At 37.9% G+C, this 22502-nt stretch overlaps 1 protein-coding gene across 4 annotated transcripts in view; it reads right to left on the bottom strand.

The window, feature by feature from the left end:
- Window positions 1-22502, bottom strand: part of CTNNA2 (catenin alpha 2) — a 1404594-nt gene that overhangs the window by 955026 nt on the left and 427066 nt on the right. The window lies entirely within an intron of this gene.

The following is a 22502-nucleotide window of genomic DNA, read 5'->3' as shown; positions in this document are numbered from 1 at the left end:
TTACATTTATGATCTCACAATGAGGTGAACAACATTATCTTCATTTCAAAGATTATAAAATCATGGCTTAGCTTGATAAGGTTTATTAATTTGTCCAAGGTCAGCTTAACACTAGGAGTTGAATCTGAGGCTAATGAACTGAGACATCTGTGATCTTAGTAACCTGGAAGCTCTAAGTTAAGGGTCTGTTGATGAAAAGTGAAAGTGTAAAAGTGTTAGTTGCTCAGTTGTGTCTGACTCTTTGTGACTCTATGGGCTGTAGCCCACCAGGCTCCTCTGTCCATGGAATTCTCCAGGCAAGAATACTGGAGTGAATTGCCATTTCTTTCTCCAGGGGATCTTCCTGACCCAGGGATCAAACTCAGGTCTCCCACATTGCAGGCAGATTCTTTACCATCTGAGCCAACCTAAAACAATCTAATGATGATGATGAGATTAATAATTATAGCTAATTAAGCTAACATGGTGCTTATTCAGTGTCAGATACCATTCTAAGCACTGCATCTTACTCATTTAATCTTCATTAAAATCCTACAAGGTAGGGACTATTCCCATCTTATAGATGAGGAAACTGAATTACATAAAAATTAATTTGCCAAAGACAAGAAAACTTTGGATTATGGGATAAGGTTTTTAACCTAGAAAGTCTGGCTACAGTGTCTAGGATTTAACCGCTTCTAAGATAATGCCCCTATCAAGCAAAACAATAAAACAATAAAAACCAATAACAAAAATGTTCTTAGCACCAACAATAATGGTAAATATTTTGTGATAATATTTTTTAAACTTATCTTTTATATAATATCTAGACTCTAAAGTGATGTCCTCATGCATTAAAATTTTAAGGAGCTGGGACAAGAATTTGAGCAAACTCCAGGAGATGGTAAAGGACAGGGACATCTGGTGTCCTACAGTCCAAGGGGTCTCAAAGAGTCTAACACGGCTTAGGAACTGAACAGCATCCAAGAGGCAACTTAAATTATGATGGGATGTATACAATAGGAGCTGCCATGGAAGAGGAAGGTCCTTGTCTCTCACTATAAAATTAGACACCTTAGCACTTGTGTTTGTCTTGATTCATAGATGTCCAACTAACAATACTGTTATGTTGTGATCAGACTCCACTCCTTTTTTTTTGCTAATTAGAGACAACTTTAGAACATTTCTTAACTTGAAAATAGAACTGTCCAAGAATAAGCAAAAACATCATGCTTTTCTTTTAGACTGCAGAGTGTAATGCTTCACATTGTGATGATGCCCAGTCAATGTTTCTGCATTAAGACTGGAGACATATTTAAAGGGCTGCTAAATATGCATGGAAAGATCACATATTATTTTTCAAATGCAACTGACATTAAAACAGAATGAGAAACCAACAATACTCATTTATAGAAATTAGGCTGTTTTCCACCTTTTATGCATTATATATGCCAAGACATTATGGACTAAAAGAAAAAAAAAAAGAACTAATAGTTCAATACATGACAGATTTGGTTAGTCTTTTTGAATTACCACCATCTTGTAAAGTAAAGATTTAATATTTCCCACTATTACTTGACTATCAACTACCAGCTCTTTTCAGTTAGAATTAGGGGCACTTCTAAATTTTAGGCTTATTAACCTTCACACATGAAATCTAAGAATAAAGTAAAAATGTTAACAGTATTAATATTCTTATAGCAAAATATTAAGTAACAAACTTACCGGTAGGATAAACTTGTAAAATATTGTATTTTTCCTTGATAGCATACCAGTAAAGAATCTTGGCTCAGTCTTCTTGAATGTAAGTCTGGGTTCTCCATTTTTTTCTTTGTGTAACCTTAGGCAAATTACTTAATCTTTCTAAGACTCAATAGTAAAATTAATAAAATAGCACCCCATGTCAAAGAAACATGTAAAAATTAAATGAGAGCATATAACAGACTGAATACCAGGAAATATATCTCCAAGACACCTAGAAATGCACATGAAATACAACAAATATCTTTATAAATGGAAACGCAATCTCTGAGCCAAAAAAAAGAAACAGAAATTGGCAATCTTGAAACAAGAATGTTAAATTAATTCTGAAGCATTGACAACCTTAGAATCATTAAAAGTTATTTAGAAGCTAGATTTTAATTGCCACAGATGGGACATAAGAATGTTTTGACCCTCAATAGGAATAGATCTGTCATGTCTTCTACCTAAAATAAAATTTAGAAACTTAAAATGCTGCTGCTGTTACTAAGTCACTTCAGTCGTGTCTGACTCTGTGTGACCTCATAGACGGCAGCCCACTAGGTTCCACTGTCCCTGGGATGCTCCAGGCAAGAACACTGGAGTGGGTTGCCATGCCCTTCTCCAATGCATGAAAGTGGAAAGTGAAAGTGAAGTTGCTCAGTCCTATACGACTCTTTGTGACCACATGAACTGCAGCCTACCAGACTCCTCTGTCTATGGGATTTTCCAGGTAAGAGTACTGGAGTGGGCTGCCATTGTCTTCTCCACTTTAGATGCTATATCAGTGAAAATATTGACTAGAAAATAAATGTGTTCTCTGGCAAAGAGAAATCATACAGAAACATGTCTGTCTCTATTCACGAAAAAAATCATATAGTTTCATTTATATTTGATAATCATAGTTTATAATCAGTGTTTGTAAGAAACTCATTTATACTACCTGTATAGAGTAGGAACAGAGATGTTATTTTAAAAATTAGTTTCAGATTGGTGGTGTGCAGTGTTCTTCTCAGAAACAAAAGCAAATGTTTTTTGGAAGGAAGCAGAGGAATCTTTCAAACAAGACTTCATTAAAAAGTGAGTATACAGTTCAAAATTATAGAACACTGTAGATGTGCTGAGTGGCAGGATTAATTATCTTAAAAAAAAATAATAATTATCTTAAAGAACTTAATAATTAAACTAAAGAAATTAATGATTAAAGAACTTCAGATAATAGAAGCAGAGGGAAACTATATATGTGATAAATATTTAAAAATATTTTTTTGGGCTCCAAAATCACTGCAGATGGTGACTGCAGCCATGAAATTAAAAGACACTTACTCCTTGGAAGAAAAGTTATGACCAACCTAGACAGCATATTCAAAAGCAGAGACATTACTTTGCCAACTAAGGTCCGTCTAGTCAAGGCTATGGTTTTTCCTATGGTCATGTATGGATGTGAGAGTTGGACCGTGAAGAAGGCTGAGCACCAAAGAATTGATGCTTTTGAACTGTGGTGTTGGAGAAGACTCTTGAGAGTCCCTTGGACTGCAAGGAGATCCATCCAGTCCATTCTGAAGATCAGCCCTGGGGTTTCTTTGGAAGGAATGATGCTAAAGCTGAAACTCCAGTACTTTGGCCACCTCATGTGAAGAGTTGACTCATTGGAAAAGACTCTGATGCTGGGAGGGATTGGGGGCAGGAGGAGCAGGGGACAACAGAGAATGAGATGGCTGGATGGCATTATGGACTCAATGGATGTGAGTCTGAGTGAACTCTGGGAGTTGGTGATGGACAGGGAGGCCTGGCGTGCTGTGATTCATGGGGTTGCAAAGAGTCGGACATGACTGAGTGACTGAACTGAACTGATGGTATTAGAATAAGAATTTGAAAGCATGAATTAAGGTCTATGATTCTTTGAACCAAATAGATATTTTAATAGATATTAAACCTCAGAAACAAAGAATAAATAAAAGTTCATATAGAACTAAGAAGAAAATCTATGAACTGGAAGACTGCTAAAAAACTTAACCAAAAAGGGGGCACAAAATCTAGAGAAATAGAAGATAAAAAAAATAAATATAGAGAGAATATAGAGACATTGTCTAACATAAATCTTCTCAGTTGTATGTGGCATGTTTGGCTTCCTGAATCAGGTGATAAACAGAGCATTAAAAAGTCAGTATTTGTGAGATAATGGCTGAGAATTTTCCAGAGTTGAATAATACATGAATAACCTCTTGAGAAATCTGTATGCAGGTCAGGAAGCAACAGTTAGAACTAGACATGGAACAACAGACTGGTTCCAAATAGGAAAAGGAGTATGTCAAAGCTGTATATTGTCACCCTGCTTATTTAACTTTTATGCAGAGTACATCATGAGAAACGTTGGACTGGAAGAAACACAAGCTGGAATCAAGATTGTCAGGAGAAATATCAATAACCTTAGATATGCAGATGACACCACCCTTATGGCAGAAAGTGAAGAGGAACTAAAAAGCCTCTTGATGAAAGTGAAAGTGGAGAGTGAGAGAGTTGGCTTACAGCTCAACATTCAGAAAACAAAGTTCATGGCATCCGGTCCCATCACTTCCTGGGAAATAGATGGGGACACAGTGGAAACAGTGTCAGACTTCATTCGGGGGGGGAGGCTCCAGAATCACTGCAGATGGTGACTGCAGCCATGAAATTAAAAGACGCTTACTCCTTGGAAGAAAAGTTATGACCAACCTAGATAGCATATTCAAAAGCAGAGACATTACTTTGCAAACAAAGGTCTGTCTAGTCAAGGCTATGGTTTTTCCAGTGGTCATGTATGGATGGGAGAGTTGGATTGTGAAGAAGGCTGAGCACCGAAGAATTGATGCTTTTGAACTGTGGTGTTGGAGAAGACTCTTGAGAGTCCCTTGGACTGCAAGGAGATCCAACCAGTCCATTCTGAAGGAGATTTACCTTGGGATTTCTTTGGAAGGAATGATGCTAAAGCTGAAACTCCAGTACTTTGGCCACCTCATGAGAAGAGTTGACTCATTGGAAAAGACTCTGATGCTGGGAGGGATTGGGGGCAGGAGGAGAAGGGGACGACTGAGGATGAGATGGCTGGATGGCATCACGGACTCGATGGACGTGAGTCTGAGTGAACTCTGGGAGTTGGTGATGGACAGGGAGGCCTGGTGTGCTGTGATTCATGGGGTCGCAAAGAGTCGCACACGACTGAGCGACTGTGCTGAACTGAACTCTGATTCAGGAAGCTAAACATACACCAACCAAGATAAGCAAAAAGAAGTCCACATTTGATCACTTCATAGTAAAACTGAAGGAAATAAATGTCATAGTAAAGATTTTAGTTTGGCTACAAATAAAAAAAGAACAGCTACAAGATAATGACAAATTATATTGACAGCATCGTATTCAGTGGCAAAATGGAACCAAAAAGACAGTGGCAATACATGCTGAGAAAAAATAATAACAGGCAAACTAGACTTTTATGCCTAGCTAAAGTATTATTTAAAATGAGATTAGGACTTCCCTGTGGTCCATTAGTTAAGACTCGATGTTTCCACTGCAGGGGGCACAGGTTCCATCCCTGCTCAGGGAACTAAGATTCCACATGCCATGCAGGGTAGCCAAAAGTTATTTTTAAAAATAAAATGAAATAAAATGAGAGCAAAAAAAAAAAAGACATTTCCAGAAAAATATAAGAAAGCTTATTGCCAAGCACCTTTACAAACTAAAGGAATCATTAAATGTACATATCATGAATTAGGATTCACAATAGAATGAATTTAAAAGATTAACAAAATAATATGCATGAAAATCTTAAAATAACCTAATTTGTAACTAACTAGCCCAAAGAAAAAAAATTTTAATGGTGTCAAACAGTAATATTAACCAGTGATTATTGTAATAGTGTATATTCTAATAAAGATGTCCAATAGTGTTTTATGACCTCTAGCTCTTAACTTTCATCTTTTATTATATATCAGTGATAACCCATCTTACTAACATATATGATTTCAATATCTCACTCTGTATCTTTATCTAAATGTAATTCATGACAAAGTACTACTAATATGATCTCATCAGTATTTTAAACAATTACAGAGTCTTCTCCATTGCCAGAGCCACAGAAAAAGTAGAAAGTGAAAGTGTTAGTAGCTCAGTTGTGTCCAACTGTTTGTGACCCTTTGGGCTGTAACCTGCCAGCCTCCTCTGTCCATGAAATTCTCCAGGCAAGAATACTGGAGTGGGTAGCCATTCTCTTCTCCAGGGAATCTTCCTGATCCAGGCAGGCAGATTCTTTACTGTCTGAGCCACAAGGGAAGCCCCAAGAATCCTAATCAAATTCTCATCTCACTACCTATGATCTCATGGACATAGTTTCAGCAAGCTTTGGGAAATGGTGAGGGACAGGTAAGCTTGGGGTGCTGCAGTCCACGGGGTCACAAAGAGTCGGACACAACTTGATCCATCCAAGTCCAATAACAACCAACAACCTATGATGTTATAAGAGAGGGCCCAATCAGCCCCCCAATTTTTAGGCACATTCTCTTCTGATTCACCCCATGCTCAGAAGGAAAAGCTGTCAAGTTAATCAAATCATGAGAACCAAGACCTATAACGATAGTTAATCAGAGTATGCTATTACATTAAATCATAAACTCAAATATATAGTTTTAAAGAATTCTACCAATTATGCCTTTTTATTTCTTAATCAGACATAGCCTCTTAGTGCATTAGCTTATACTACAATCAGACATAGAAAATCTTCTAGCTTTTACTAAAGAATAGCATTCTCTTTTCTGATTCTAAATTTTGCTCTGCTTTTTCTACCCATCACATCCCTATATTCTTTCTTCCATCGTTAGTATACAGTCCTCTGACCTAAACTGATTTTACATTTCCTTTACCTGTAGAATCTTGGCTTACATAATTCTAGTTACTCCTAAAAATACTCAGTCTTTTAAATTCTCAGTGGAATATTAAACTGAGCTCAATAAATATAATTTTAATAGAAAATTTTGTTCTTTTCTAATATTTTAAAAGTAGAAACCACTTACTGAGTTAAGGAAAGCTCTATTAAATGGAGTCTCATTTTTTTCTCCATTCTGAGCAGCACAGAAAGGACCAATCAATACAGAGTTAGGCTCACTATTATCATAATAGATATTCACAATCAGCCCTAATCACAAATATCTTAGAGTAACAGCTTGCATAACACTATTCTTTTTTGCTTGAATTTGGCAATTTTCAAAAAATAAAATCAACCACCTATGGAAATTACAAAAGTCTAAATAATAAGGGTACAGGACTCCTGGAAGAGCTGAGTTAAAATTATTTATAAACTGTATTTCTAGTACTTGATTTTTTAAAAATCTCTTCCCAGTTTCCAGCAATAAATTATGAAGAGAGAGAGTGTGTTGGGAACCAGGGAGTAAAAAGACAATAAATGAGCTATGAGAGGAGAAAGAAAGTTTTTCCCTGACATTCCCCCACATATACCTAAAAAGAATCCCAGAATGCATCTCTAACCTACATTTCTACACTCTCATGCTCACTTAAGAGTCTATTAGTAAATTATGCCATGGGTTAAATTGCACTCCTCCCCTCCCCTTCACAAAAGCTATATCAAATTCCTAACCTCAAGGACCTTGTTTCTGACCTTATTTGGAAAGAAAAACTCTTTGCAGATGTAATCAAGTTAGGATGATGTCATAGTGAATTAGATAGAGTGTGCCCTAACTCAACATGACTGGTGCCCTTATAAGAAGAGGTAAGGTACTGACATGCAAGAGAAGACTGCATGAGGAATGAAGGCTGAGATGGAAGTACTAAAGAGACAAGTCAAGGAACACCAAACACTACCAACAAACCACCAGAGCCAGGAAGGGGTAAGGAAGGATTCTCATCTTCAAGTTTCAGAGGGACCATGGCCCTGCTGACACCCTGATTCTGGACAGAAGTATAAGAGAACAAACTTTTACTGTCTGCAATCACCCAGTGTGTGGTACCTTATTATAGCATCCCAAGGAAACTGATATGAAAGGAGACATGTGTACCCACTGTGTGAGATATTTTTTGCACTTAAAAAATATTTTACAATGTATTCTGCATCCCAATTTTGCTCGTTAGATTACTGAAAAATTATTCAACCACCAAGACATCCCACAAGAGTTTGAGCTGAAGTCACTAAAATTCACACTCACAGTAAAATTTTAGTTATCCAAGGACCAGCCTTTCGGAACACCAAGCTTCTCTAATGACTGCTGACCCCACAGGAGGCAGGATTACAATGTCACCAATATAAGGTGCAAAAAAGCAGCCTCCATGAGTGCCAAGGAAGAGAGATCTTCTGTCAAGAGGATTTGATGCTCCAAAGACTGAATTCCATGAACTCTGAATGGTTGTCATGTTCTGGTTGACAGGAATTGTCTGTGAAAAGCCATCCCTTCCATGCAAGGCAGGAAGCAGAACCAGAAGTAGCAGGAAGTTAAAAAAAAAAGGAGAAACAGGAAAACTGTAGATGCTCAGTGGCAGCATTTAGAAGCAATGCTGGGGCAGTGAGCCGTGAATACTGCACTGTGCCAGTCAATGATGAGATAGTCCAGGAGGACAGGCAATTAGTTCTACAGTATCAAGTATTCCTACTAGCAGTCTCACCTCTTACAGCCTTATTCTCCCTGGGGCATGTATGTAGAAAACACAGGTCCCTCCTGCAGCATATATAGCAGATACAGAGGGTGCATGCATGCTCAGTCACGTCCGACTCTCCAACTCCATGGACTGTAGCCAGCCAGGCTATTCTGTTCATGAGATTTTTTCCCAGCAAGAAATACACAGGGTAATATAGCCCTAAAGCCAGTAGAATCTCAGTTGCTTATTGAGCAAGGCACCCTAAGGGTATATCAAACATCCAGTAGTTCATGTACTTGGAAACTCTGGTAGTCACCCTGAGGACTTCATAATGACTGAAACATTTGGTAATTTTCCTACCTACATTAGCGGATTGATTCTGTCTACAAATTCCATTGCTATTGCAAATATAAAATTGTATTAGAAAACTGTTTTAATGAAAATAAAATATCCACAATGGATTTGGTATGTAAGACTTTTGAACAAATAACTTAAAGATGGAATTTTTAATGTTATTTTGCCTAGAATTCCAGTAAACGTCAAACAATAAGTGTTTTGAGCAAGGTCTACTGTAATGTTTGTATTTATCTTGAATAATCCAGTGATAACAGCGCTGATATTTGTTGAAAGATATTCTCACTGGGTATCCATTAATACCACTGGATACCATATAATGTTACCAACATAATGTCCATCATGTTCTATGCTAGATGATAATGACAATATCAGTATTACTAAAGTATGTACTAAAGTATGTCTATCTCCAAAAACCCAAAGGTCTGATGACTACTTCATTGAAGTCATCCCTGAGTCCACTGATGAAACTGAAAAATTAAATAATATTAAGAAAGATATTAAGTCAAAGGCGTGCATGCATGCCAAGTTGCTTCAGCTGTGCACAACTCTTCGAGACCCTATGGACTGTAGCCCACCAGGCTCCTCTGTCCATGGGATTCTCCAGGCAAGAATACTCCAGTGGGTGTTATTTCCTCCTCCATGAGATCTTCCCAACCCAGGGATCAAACCTGTGTCTCCTGGGGCTCCTACATTGCAGGAGAACTCATTACCACTGAGCCACCAGGGAAGCCTAAGTCAAAGGCTGATAATTGTAAATGTGACAAAGTGATTTTCCAGAGACAGAAAATATCGCTAAAGAAGGAGAGTTTCTACAGTATTTGAGTTGCTGTTCAGGAAAAACACATGACTACACTCTACTTGCAACCCATCTGTATGATAAAAAAGAAAAATCCGAAAGTTATTTCCTGGCAGTCATTGTCTCAGGAAAACAAATTCTCAGGCAACCACCGGAACTACTAGATTAGGTTTTTAGACATGCAACCGAAGTCTAAGCATGACATGATAGTTCATATTTATGGTCACATCCCTAGGTATCAAGAAAATGTTTAAATAGATATTTAACAATAAAGATAACCACTAAAAACTCTGTAATCATAACAGCCATTTAAAAATAAAACAAAACAAACAAAAACCATAAGTCCTTAGGAGTAAAACTAAGAAAAATGGTAAAGGTTCCTAAGAAGGAAATTATAAAACCATTGAAATTCATGAAATAAAACATATGAAACATAGAGATATGCCTTAATAATTGTCTCAATATTTAAAGATGGAAATTCTTTCTGAACTGATGTATAAATTCTATGCAAATATAATGCAACTAAATTTTAACAGAGTTCCCTTGTAGAGAAATTGACAAGATGATACTAAAATTCAGACTGAGGAACAAAGGGCCAATAAAGAATAGCCAAGATAACTGTAAAAAAACAATAGAAAAGAGATGAGGATTTGTCTGCCAGATAATCAATATTTATTAATAAGCCATGTAATTGAGTCAAAGTGGTATGCATGCAAAAACTGACCAATTGGATAATAGAATAAGGTACCTTGCCAGAGCCTAAATTTCTTGTGTAAATATGACCTATGACAAAGGGGGATAGATTGCTTAACAAATGATGCTGATTACTGGCTATGACTAAGATAAATACTGAACTAGGTCTTAATCCACAAAATAAAAATCAAAGAAAATGAATACTATAAACACAAAAATTCAAACATTTAGAACAATATTTAGGAATACATATTTATGATTTGGGGTTAGAAAATAACTTCTTAAGGACACACAAAATATCCAACAAAGATCAATAAAATTATGTTTTAAAAAAGCTCTATTTAAAAAATAAGGAATGAACAAAATGAAAATATAAATTACAGACAAGGAGTGCATATCTGCAAAAAATACATAAAATACAAAGTTTTTGTTTTTAATTGAAGTATGGTTGATTTACAATGTTGTGTTCACTTAATGTGTACAGCAAAATGATTCAGTTATACATATATCTGTTTTTTTCAGATTATTTTCTCTTATGTATATATGTATCTTATACATATATATAGAACATTCTTTTCTCTTATATATATAAAATATTGTGTATAGTTCCCTGTGCTATATGCTAGGTCCTTGTTGGTTACCTATTTTATAAACAATAGCATTTATATTTTAATCCCAAACTCCTTATCTATCCCTTCCCTCCCCTGTTCTTTTTGGTGACTGTAGTTATGTCTTCTATGTCTGTGGGCCTGTTTTGATTTTATATCCTTTTTTTTTTAAGATTCCACATATAAGCAATATCAAATGATATTTGTTTGAGTATCCAAAGTTTGAGTATCCAAAATATAATTATAGCTAATTTAGATGGAGAAGAACAAACAACTTAAAGGAAAATTAAGCAAAGGAATCAAAAGACTAGCAGGCCCAAATGGCTGATAAATAGATGAAAAACCCAGCAACTGAATAAATGGAAACTGAAATAACAGTAAGATACAGTTTTGTACCCAAAGACTGGGGGAAAAAATGCTAAAAACTGTGATAAAATTTAGCAAGGATTTTGGAAACAAGAAATCTCACATATAGCCAGGAGGAGTATTAATTGTTACAGCTACTTTAGAGATTATTTTCAAAATATCCAGTGAAGGTGAACGGGAGATTACCACAGGTCTCCAAAATTCAACTTTAAGTCAGCATAAAGAGAAACAGACAGATCTAACAACAAATCACTGTCAGTTATTTTCCTAAGAAAGCAAGTTCCAAGACAACCGTTAGATGTTATACCTGTTATGGGCTGCCTTATTTAACAATGCTACTTGTAGCTATATTCCCACAAGACACTGCTGTACTTGTTCACAAGAATAGGCGCAGAAAGATTTGTTTACTTCAGCTCTGGGCATTATAGGCAGACATTAGAAAAGCACCAAAAGCCCAACAGTAAGAAAATAATCTGTGCATCTAATAGAATAATATAAGGAACTGACTAGGTTCATTCAGTAAAGATAACAAATTCAATGGTAAATGTAATTTGCAATACAATATAATATAAATACTAGAGAGATTACAAGTCATCATATATATTATTTATAACTGAAGATATCTATGGCAAGAGGAATTCATTAAAATGATTTCAAAAAAGAAATCAAAGAAGAATCTTCATTGTCAATCTTCATTGTCAAGGCTATTCTGTGATAGGTGTTAAGACAGAGAACTAGATCCCTTCCAAGAATATTTTGTTTATATTGTATTATTGGCTCATACTTGACAATTAAAGGATGACATAGGGCACCCCAATTTGAATAGACTAGCTTTTCTGGGTGACATGCAATAAAGAGCAAGAAATCAAGATGTAAGTAAATGGAAGGCTTTTTCCCACCAGCCCTCTGGACCACTATTTTGGCTGAAGGATATATTGTCTGGAAGAGGTCATGATTCCTAGAATGAGTTTTAAACTGACAATTTTCACCAAAATTCACTCTCTCTGAAGAGAGAGGTGTGGTGAGAGCATTGCTTTTGATCGGGCAAGGAGTCTAAGAAAGGCAGGCATTTCAGTGTAGTTAAATGAGAGAAAAAAAAGGCCCTGAGTTTCTATGATTGTCCCCAAAGGAATCAGAGGCCAGGAATAGAGCTGAGGGCAATGACACTGGAAGACAATCATTTTCTGCTTCGCAATTTTGCCTAGGGCCAGCCCACCTTTCTAACATAACTCCATTTTCAGGCAAGTATAAACCCTCTTGTGAGCCATGGAACTGGTTCTACCTATTAAGCTTTGAGAAAATTCTCAAAATCTAAGGCCTAAAGACAGTCCAGGTAACCATAGAGTCTAAATTCTTTTTGTTTGGTGAGCTTTCTTTACTTTATTTTAAATTAATTTTTATAGAAGTATAGTTGCTTTACAATGTTGCATTTATTTCTACTGTAAAGCAAAATGAATTAGCCATATGTATACAGATATTCCTTCCTTTCTGGACTTCTTCTTCATCCAGGTCACCATAGTTCACTAAGTAGAGTTCCCTGTCATATATAGTAAGTTCTCATTGGTTATACAGAGTACCAGCAGCGCATGTGTCAATCCCAATCTTCTAATTCCTCCCAACTTGGTATCCAAATATGTGCTCTCTATTTCTGCTTTGCAAATATGAAAGTTTATACCATCTTTCTAGATTCCTCATATATGCTTTAATATTTGTTTTTCTGACTTACTTCACTCTGTATGACAGACTCTAGGTCCATCCACCTTTCAACAAATGACCCAATTTCATTCTGATTTATACATACATTAATATGTTTACAAATATACCATTCGTAAGGGTTTAATGTTGGCTCGCATCTGAATCAGTTTCATTTCCTAAGAAGAAAACAAGTAAAAATAGATAACTACAATCAGCAGCAATATAAGACAGAGTAAGATTTTAAAATGTATAAGACTGTGAAAACATAATGGTTGGTGGAGAAATGGCTGGATATACAGTAGACACTGTCACATTTGGTACCAGCATCGCTAAATAATCACCTCAAGGCCTTGTGCAGGCACACAAGGAGCCTTCAACAAATGTTCAACCCATTTAATATTCATTGATTCAGGAACGCAAGTACTGTGACTGAATGCCGAAATGAAATTGCAGACAGGCCTGCTTTTGTTTGGATGCACATGAAGACAAAGGACCGAGGCTCCGTCTGGTCTCTTCCAGCAAAACAAAGCATGACTGAGCAATCTATATAAACATAATGGCCAGAAGCAGCATACCAAAAAACTGACAGGTTCATGGAAGATAAAGACAGACAAAACCCAGCCACGTCAACGTAAATGGAGTAATATTGAAGACAGAAAACATCTTCGGCATTTAGCTGCCATAGAAATAACTTCTCAGGTAGAAGTTTAAGGTAAAAGCATAGGCAACTCTGTGTTAATGTAACAAATCTGCCAGGCAACTGAAAGCACTTGATCAGTCAATGCTTTATAAAAATCGGGGAGGCCTAGACCCAAGTCAGAACATTCACCACAGGGGATTAATCATGCATTGTTTCAGATAATAGCTAGGCAACAGTTCACCTAGGTCCTATAGGAGTGTTTTCTTTCTCACTATGTTGCATATTGGCCATCAGCAATGCAGGCCATACATTTTAGAAATGCAATATGATAAATGAGATTGAAGTTGAGGGTGTATCACAGGGCAAGTGAAAATCTTAACATGAAAATTACTACAGGCACTTAATTTTAGAGCCAAAACTTGAGGGGAAAGCCAAATGCTTTAAGGAATGAGTGAACTACACCTTGGTTTCATATCGCTGAGAAGATTATTAGGGAAAAAAATAAAAAGAAAATGTCAAATATCAGAAAGAAAACTAAAGAAAATGCAGAAATTATTAATCACCTGCATGAAATTTACTCTAATATTTGTAAGGAATTAAAGGCTACCATAAATAAGCAGGGAATGAAAAGAAATATTAGAATGAGAACTTTTTTTTAAATTGAAGTTTAGAAGATTGAAATTGCTCAGGTAAGGATTTTAAAAATGTGTATTTTCACTGAATGAACAGTGAGAACAAAAGAATCCATCTAGTAAAATGACAGTAGGAATTGGAAATGAGGCATGAGGAAATAGCTGAATTACCAATTACCTTGCAACAATCTTTACAGAGGAAAAGCTGGAGTGCCATCCAAATGAGTTATCCTATTTCCCAGTATGATTTTGAGTCAAATTGTATTAAGAGGAAAATGTGGAAAGAATTCAGTGCTTCTCAAGCTATGTGAAGCAACACAGACAGAAAATAACTTGTTTATATAAAAGCACTAAAAAATGATGACATTTAAAGCCATGGACAGTAAATAAAAACAGAGAAGAGAGGAGGATCTAGTACTGAGCTCTAATCTAAAAGAGTAAGAAAATCCAGCCACAAAATGAGAAAGGAATAGTGAATCACAAAGGGGATAACTGGTGTTCTCAAAGTCAACTTGTTGCAGCAAAACCATAAATGAGCAAATGGTCTTTGGTGCAAACCAGCCAAAGAGGCCTTTAAAATTAAGCAATCCTGGTTATTCTGTAGGAGAAGGCAATGGTACCCGACCCCAGTACTCTTGCCTGGAAATCCCATGGATGGAGGAGCCTCGTAGGCTGCAGTCCATGGGGTCGCTAAGAGTCAGACATGACTAAGTGACTTCACTTTCACTTTTCACTTTCATGCATTGGAGAAGGGAATGGCAACCCATTCCAGCGTTCTTGCCTGGAGAATCCCAGGGATGGGGGAGCCTGGTGAGCTGCCATCTATGGGGTCTCACAGAGTCGGACATGACTGAAGCGACTTAGCAGCAGCGGTTATTCTTTAGCTGTTACAACTAAGAAACACTTGTAGCTAGACGTGTCCTTCATAAAACTACTTACTCTCTGACCCCAAACGAATTATATTCTGTACCTGGCATTCTTCTGCCCTGCACTTCCTTGCAGCATTCTTCATTTTAGAAAGGAGGTCACAGGCCGATAGCCACAAAGACACCAGATCTGGTTGCTGAGCCGCCTGCCACCAAGTTTGGCCATAAATTTTGCAGAAGAACGCAAAACTTTCCCCACTCTAATCCTTTCCACCTACCCTAGACTACAAACCCTGTCTATAAAACTTTGCCCTGATACTCAGTTGGTAAAGAATCCACCTGCAATGTAGAAGACCCAGGTTCAATTCCTAGGTTGGGAAGATTCACTGGAGAAGGGATAAGCCTACCCACTCCAGTATTCTTGGGCTTTCCTTGTGGCTCAGCTGATAAAGAATCCACCTGCAATGCAGAAGACCTGGATTCGATCCCTAGGTTGGGAAGGTCCCATGGAGAAGGGAAAGGAAATTTTCCAAGCCAGAGTTCAGGAAAATGTGAACTGTGAACTTCCAGATGTTCAAGCTGATTTTAGAAAAGGCAGAGGAACAAGAGATCAAATTGCCAACATCCGCTGGATCATCAAAAAAGCAAGAGAGTTCCAGAAAAACATTTTTTCTGCTTTATTGACTATGCCAAAGCCTTTGACTCTGTGGATCACAGTAAACAGTGAAAAATTCTGAAAGAGATAGGAATACCAGGCCACCTGATCTGCCTCTTGAGAAACCTGTATGCAGGTCGGGAAGCAACAGTTAGAAATGGACATGGAACAACAGACTGGTTCCAAACAGGAAAAGGAGTGTGTCAAGACTGTATATTGTCACCCTGCTTATTTAACTTCTATGCAGAGTATATCATGAGAAACGCTGGGCTGGAAGGAGTACAAGCTGGAATCAAGATTGCTGGCAGAAATATCAATAACCTCAGATATGCAGATGACATCACCTTTTGGCAGAAAGTGAAGAAGAACTAAAGAGCCTCTTGATGAAAGTGAAAGAGGAAAGTAAAAAAGTTGGCTTAAAGCTCAACATTCAGAAAACGAAGATCATGGCATCCGGTCCCATCACTTTATGGCAAATAGATGGGGAAACAGTGAAAACAGTGGATGACTTTATTTTGGGGGGCTCCAAAATCACTGCAGATGGTGATTGCAGCCATGAAATTAAAAGACGCTTATTCCTTGGAAGTAAAGTTATAACCAATTTAGACAGCATATTGAAAAGCAGAGACATTACTTTTCCAACTGAGGTCCATTTAGTCAAGGTTATGGTTTTTCCAGTGGTCATATATGGATGTGAAAGTTGGACTGTGAAGAAAGCTGAGCACTGAAGAATTGATGCTTTTGAACTGTGGTGTTGGAGAAGACTCTTGAGAATCCCTTGGACTGCAAGGAGATCCAACCAGTCGGTCCTAAAGGAAATTAGTCCTGGGTGTTCATTGGAAGGACTGATGCTGAAGCTGAAAGTTCAATACTTTGGCCACCTGATGCGAAGACCTGACTCATTTGAAAAGACCTTGATGCTGGGAAAAATTGAGGGCAGGAGGAGAAGGGTACGACAGAGGGTGAGCTGGTTGGATGGCATCACCGACTCAAAGGATATGAGTTTGGATGAACTCTGGGAGTTGGTGATGGACAGGGAAGCCTGGCGTGCTACGGTTCATGGGGTTGCAAAGAGTCGGACACAACTAAGTGACTGAACTGAACTGAACTGAACTGAACCCACTCCAGTATTCTGGCCTGGAGAATTCCCATGGACTATACAGTCCATGGGGTCCCAAAAAGTTGGACACTACTGCATGACTTTCACTTTCACTTATTCCCCAGGGAAGGAGGCACAGTTCCTGAGGCTCTAGCCTGCTATGTTCCCTCTGCCTGGCAAAGAAATAAAGCTACTCTATCTCTTTCCTCCAAAACTCTCTCCATATTTCTATTCGGTATTGGTGCACAGAGAGTCAACATTTTGGCAACCAACTGAAACAAGTTAGAATATGGCAAGAGCAATTTCATTGGGGTGAGGAATCATAGTTCTGATCGGTGAGCGTCAGAAATAGATGAGAGGAGAGAGAGACGGGGAGAACAGATAAACACTTTGAAGAAAGTTCACTGTAAAGGACAGAGGAGAAACAGGGCAGAACTTGAAGAAGCATGTGTGAGTTGAGGGAAGGAAAGCTTTTGGTTTTCCAAGTAGGGGAAAGTCACAGAAATTTATTACTGGTGGCAATAACACAGTTAACAGAAACTTGATAACAGAAAGTTAACAGAACTTTGATAATAAATGAGAATGGGAGGTAAGTGAAGTCCTTGAGTAGTAGGTTCTAAGATGCAGGATCTAGGACATAAAGGAAAGGACTGATATTAGGGGCAAGGTCAGAACCCTATTATAATAAATGGAGGAAAATACACGTGGCTACAAAAGCTGGAAGATTCATAGATTTGCCAGTGGAAGCATGGGGAGTTCTCTCCTGATTGTTCCTATTTTCTCACTGAAATAAAAAGCAGGATCATAAGATGTAAGTGGATGGTGAAGGGAACATAATGAAAGCTTTAAGAGAAATGAGAGAGTTTGAAGTGGATCTCTTAGAAAATGAGAGAGCAGAGTGACCAGGAAAATATAATAGAATTGCCAGGCATTGCCAAGGGCCCACTTGAGGTTTATAGTCCTATTTCTGGATTTTGCCTTCATTATCTGACAGGCTTAATCCTGTTTGTGCCATGATGGATACCTGCTTCTTTTTGTTTTCAACCTAACACCTTAGCAAATCCAATGGAAAGAAACAGTCTTTTTACCAAGAGAATGCCAATAAAAATCCGAGTGAGCTCTCACATATGGGACCTCAGTCCTTGTTCAGGCTTTATCTCATTGCTGTGTTTGGGAGGATTCTGTCCTCTAATTAGCTAGCCTGTATGTCCTCCCAGGAGCTTGGGGTTGCAGTGGATTCAGCCCCATTAAACACAAGGTTATGATGGGGGAGGGTGGCTTCCCATAGAAAATCACATTACATGTTACCATCTCTATCCTTATGAAGGTGGAAAACGAACTGGGCAATACAGCCAATATCCACGGTGCACATTATTGGCATATAATTTACTGAAAAAATGTGCTAGGGTGAGTCAAATGTCGTAAGTGACCTCTATGGAACATTTCCATTTTGTTGTTATTCAGTTGTTTAGTCATGTTCGGTTCTTTGGAATCTCATGGACTGCAGCATGCCAGGCTTTCCTGTCCTTCACCATCTCCAGGGCTTGCTCAAACTCATGTCCATCGAGTTGGTGATGCCATCCACCCATCTAATCCTCTAACATCTCCTTCTCCTTCTGCCTTCAATCTTTCCCAGCATCAGGGTCTTTTCTATTGAGTCAGCTCTTTGCATCAGGTGGCCAAAATATTGGAGTTTTAGCTTTAGCATCAGTCCTTCCAATGAATATTCAGGACTGATTTCCTTTACAATTGACTAGTTTGATCTCCTTGCAGTCCAAGGAACTCTCAAGAGTTTTCTCCAACACCACAGTTCAAAAGCATTAATTCTTCAGTGCTCAGTCCTCTTTACAGTATAACTCTCATATCCTTACATGACTACTGGAAAAACCATAATTTTAACTACAGGGATCTTTGTTGGCAAAGTAATGTCTCTGCTTTTTAATACACTGTCTAGATTTGTCATAGCTTTTCTCCGAAGGAGCAAGTGTCTTTTAATTTCATGGCTGCAGTCACCATCTGCAGAGATTTTGGAGTCCAGGAAAATAAAGTCTGTCACTGTTTCTATTGTTTCCCCACCTATTTACCAGGAAGTGATGGGACCAGATGCCATTTTTTGAATGTCAAGTTTTAAGATAATTTTTTCACTCTCCTCTTTCACTTTCATCAAGAGTTTAGTTTCTCTTTGCTTTCTGCCATAAGAATGGTGTCATCTGCATATCTGACGTTATTGATATTTCTCCCAGCAATACTGATTCCAGTTTGTGCTTCATTCAGCCAAGCATTTCACATGATGTACTCTGCATATAAGTTAAATAGCAGGGCAACAATATATAGCCTTGATGTACTCCTTTCCCAGTTTGGAACCAGTCCGTTGTTCCATGCCCATTTCTAACTGTGGCTCCTTGACCTGCACACAGATTTCTAAGGATGCAGATAAAGTGGGCTGTTAGTCCCATCTATTGAAGAATTTTCCACAATTTGTTGTGATCCACACAGGCAAAGGCTTTAAGGTAGTCAATGAAGCAAAAGTAGATGTTTTTCTGGAACTCTCTTGCTTTTTCTATGATCCAATGGGTGTTGGCAATTTGATCTCTGGTTCCTCTGCCTTTTCTATATCTAGCTTAAACATCTAGAAGTTCTCGGTTCTCATACTGTTGAAGCTGAGCTTGAAGAATTTTGAGCATTACTTCTTCTAGCATGTGAAATGAGTGCAGTTTTGAGGTAGTTTGAACATTCTTTGGCATTGCCTTTCTTTCAGATTGGAATGAAAACTGACCTTTCCATTTTAATACTCTTTAATTCTCTAGCTTTGAAACTCCCAAACTGGGCACCTTTGGCTGGGAACAAGAATGATCCCACAGTCACATAATTGATGATTATCATCTGTCTTCTGAAATATTCACCAGGTATATCTATGCAATATATTAAAAAATAAAATTAAAAATAAAAACACTAAAAGAGAGAGATGGGGGAGAGGTTGGAAAATAAATTTTGGGTTATTAGTGTTAAGAATCTGAATAACACAAAGCTTTACAAGGAAACACTGTCAATATGAGTATACTGGAAGTGGCTTAAGAGTTGAAAAAATGAAAAACAGTTTTAAAGTAACTATAATATACTTCAATGAGAAAAATAATCATTTTTATTATTTTACTTATTTCCAAATTTATTTAAACACTTTTAGTCTACCAACTAAAACCAAAGTTTACAGCTCTTATAAAAATCTAATTTACTGTGAGAACCTTGCACATTTGTTTGTAAGAAGGAAATGGAGTTAATTATTTCTGTGAAATGATTAAGTAAAGTATCGTCATTTGGCCTGTTAGGTTCATGTAGATCAAAAAGACATTGTGATTTATGGTTTTCAACTTTATACACTTAACAGAGCAAGAAGAGAAGTGGCAATGGGAATAATAATAGGTCACATTTGGAACTGAAAGCAATAAAAGACAAACCAGTTACCACAAGCACCTTTTTCAACTACCATGAATTAATAATTATAACATTTCATAAAAATACACATCCAGCATTACACCAAGCATGGTGTTCTGGCAGGGCAGAAAATCAAATACCTTTGGAAGCTCACAGGGTAACTTTCTGGGAAGTGTCAGCACATAGTAAGTAATAGGAATGGGCATTAGATCAAACCCAGGCAGGTTGCATTTAATTTGTTGCCTCTGTAAACACCAGGGTCTTCCTTTTTACAGCTTGCATTTCTCATTTTGAACAGAAGCTTGGAGCTCTAGTTTTCTGCTTCCTGCCTCCAGACCAGCTTGTCAAATGCCTCAGGCCAGGAGCCATATTGCTTTCATTATCTTCCTGGGGTGGATCACAATGCCAAGTGCAGGTGAACATTAAATACATGCTCCTGGATGCCTGAAGCCAGACCATGCCTGGACAGCACTGTGAAGCAGACAGAGTCTCCCTTTGAGAGTCCCAGGAGTCCTTTTCAGGTTTTGATTTGGAGTTTTTTGAGCATCTACTCCACTTCCTCTTTTAGGGGGCTGGCCCACCACCTGCTCTTCACCAGTTCTACTGCTCAGCAGATGAGGCTGCATCCAGTTCACATCTTCTCAGAACTTCTTTTTGATCCATGGACTACTACAAAGTCGGCATGAGGACTCTTCCCTTGGGCTTTCTCTGGATTCCAGAGTAACATGGCAGTCCATAAGGCCAACTTCTACCAACCCCAAACCAATGACAGACAGCAGCTGATAATATCCTAGATAAGTACTCCATTTTCCTTAGACCTTCCAGTAGGGTCTCTGAGATGGGTTTTACATTGCATCCCATAGGTTCCCAGTAACAGCAGGAACTGTTGCTAGCTCCCTGATCTATCTCAAGCATCTCTATGGATGTTTCTTGGGATTATCTCCTAATAGAACCTGGGTCTCCTATATTGCAGGCATATTGTTTCTGAGCCACCAGGGAAACCCCTAAATAAATTACTGTACTGGAATCCTTTACTCAAAGTCAATTTCTGGGGGCACTGAAGGAAATGTATGTGTGTGTGTGTTTGTGTGTGTGTGTGTGTGTGTGTGTGTGCACACAATCATGTCTGACTCTTTGAGACCCTATGGACTGTAGCCTGCCAGGCTCCTCTTTTCATGGGATTTTCTGGGCAAGAATACCTGAGTGGATTGCCATTTCCTTCTCCAGGGGATCTTCCTGGCCCAGGGATCGAACCTAAGTCTCCCGTGTCTCCTGCATTGCAGACAGATTCTTTACCGCTGAGCCATCTGGGAAGCCCATGAAATAGATATACTCCACTCAAAATCTGCTATTATTAAATAGTGTAATAAAGTCAATTATACTCTACCATGCATTTAAGCCAACATATTTTACCTATTGTTGAATAATTTGTATCTTTAAACATCTGTCTACAGGAATACAAACTGCCCTTTTTAAAAATAGACACGTGTAAGCAGGTGAATGTAAGGCATTTTATAGAAGTAAGTTTGTACACAAGGAGTAAGCAGCTTCCCAGTGTATTCTTCCTACAGATCTCTGATCATCATCAAACCTAAGAGTCAGTTCCTACAGCAAAAGAGACAGATGTGTAGAGAGGACTTCTAGACTCTGAGGGAGAGGGAGAGGGTGGGATGATTTGGGAGAATGGCATTGAAACATGTATACTATCATGTAAGAAACGAATCGCCAGTCTATGTCCGATGCAGGATACAGCATGCTTGGGGCTGGTGCACAGGGATGACCCAGAGAGATGTTATGGGGAGGGAGGTGGGAGGGGGGTTCATGTTTGGGAACGCATGTACACCCGTGGTGGATTCATGTCAATGTATGGCAAAACCAATACAGTATTGTAAAATGAAGTAAAAGTAAAATTTTTTTCAAAAATAAAATTATACATTATAATAAGTGTAAATGACAAAAATGTGAAAAAAAATGTTTTACTTTTGAAGTGCTCAGATCTCAATAGTTTCTTCAAGTAGAAACTGGATCCTTTCAAAGAATTCATTGGGGCAGGGGTCCTAAACTTTTCACTTACGTATATTAATAAGTCCATTAAGGAAGATTCAATTCATGCTGAAGCTTTTTGATAGTTCTTCAGTCAATCTAATTAATGTGGGCCATTCATTTGGGCAATTCTGACAAATATCCCAGTTCAGACCAATGGTTCTTGGTTTCACGTGTGCATCAGAATGACCCCTGCTTGTGAAAACAAACTTTCTGATTTACTAGGACTGGACTGAGGGAGAGAATTTGCATTTCTAACAAGTTCTCAGGTGACTGAGATGTT

Source organism: Ovis aries, chromosome 3, assembly GCF_016772045.2.
Source record: "Ovis aries strain OAR_USU_Benz2616 breed Rambouillet chromosome 3, ARS-UI_Ramb_v3.0, whole genome shotgun sequence".
Taxonomy (NCBI): domain Eukaryota; kingdom Metazoa; phylum Chordata; class Mammalia; order Artiodactyla; family Bovidae; genus Ovis; species Ovis aries.
Note: the sequence above shows the minus strand (reverse complement) of the source record. Positions and strands in the feature narration are given on the sequence as shown.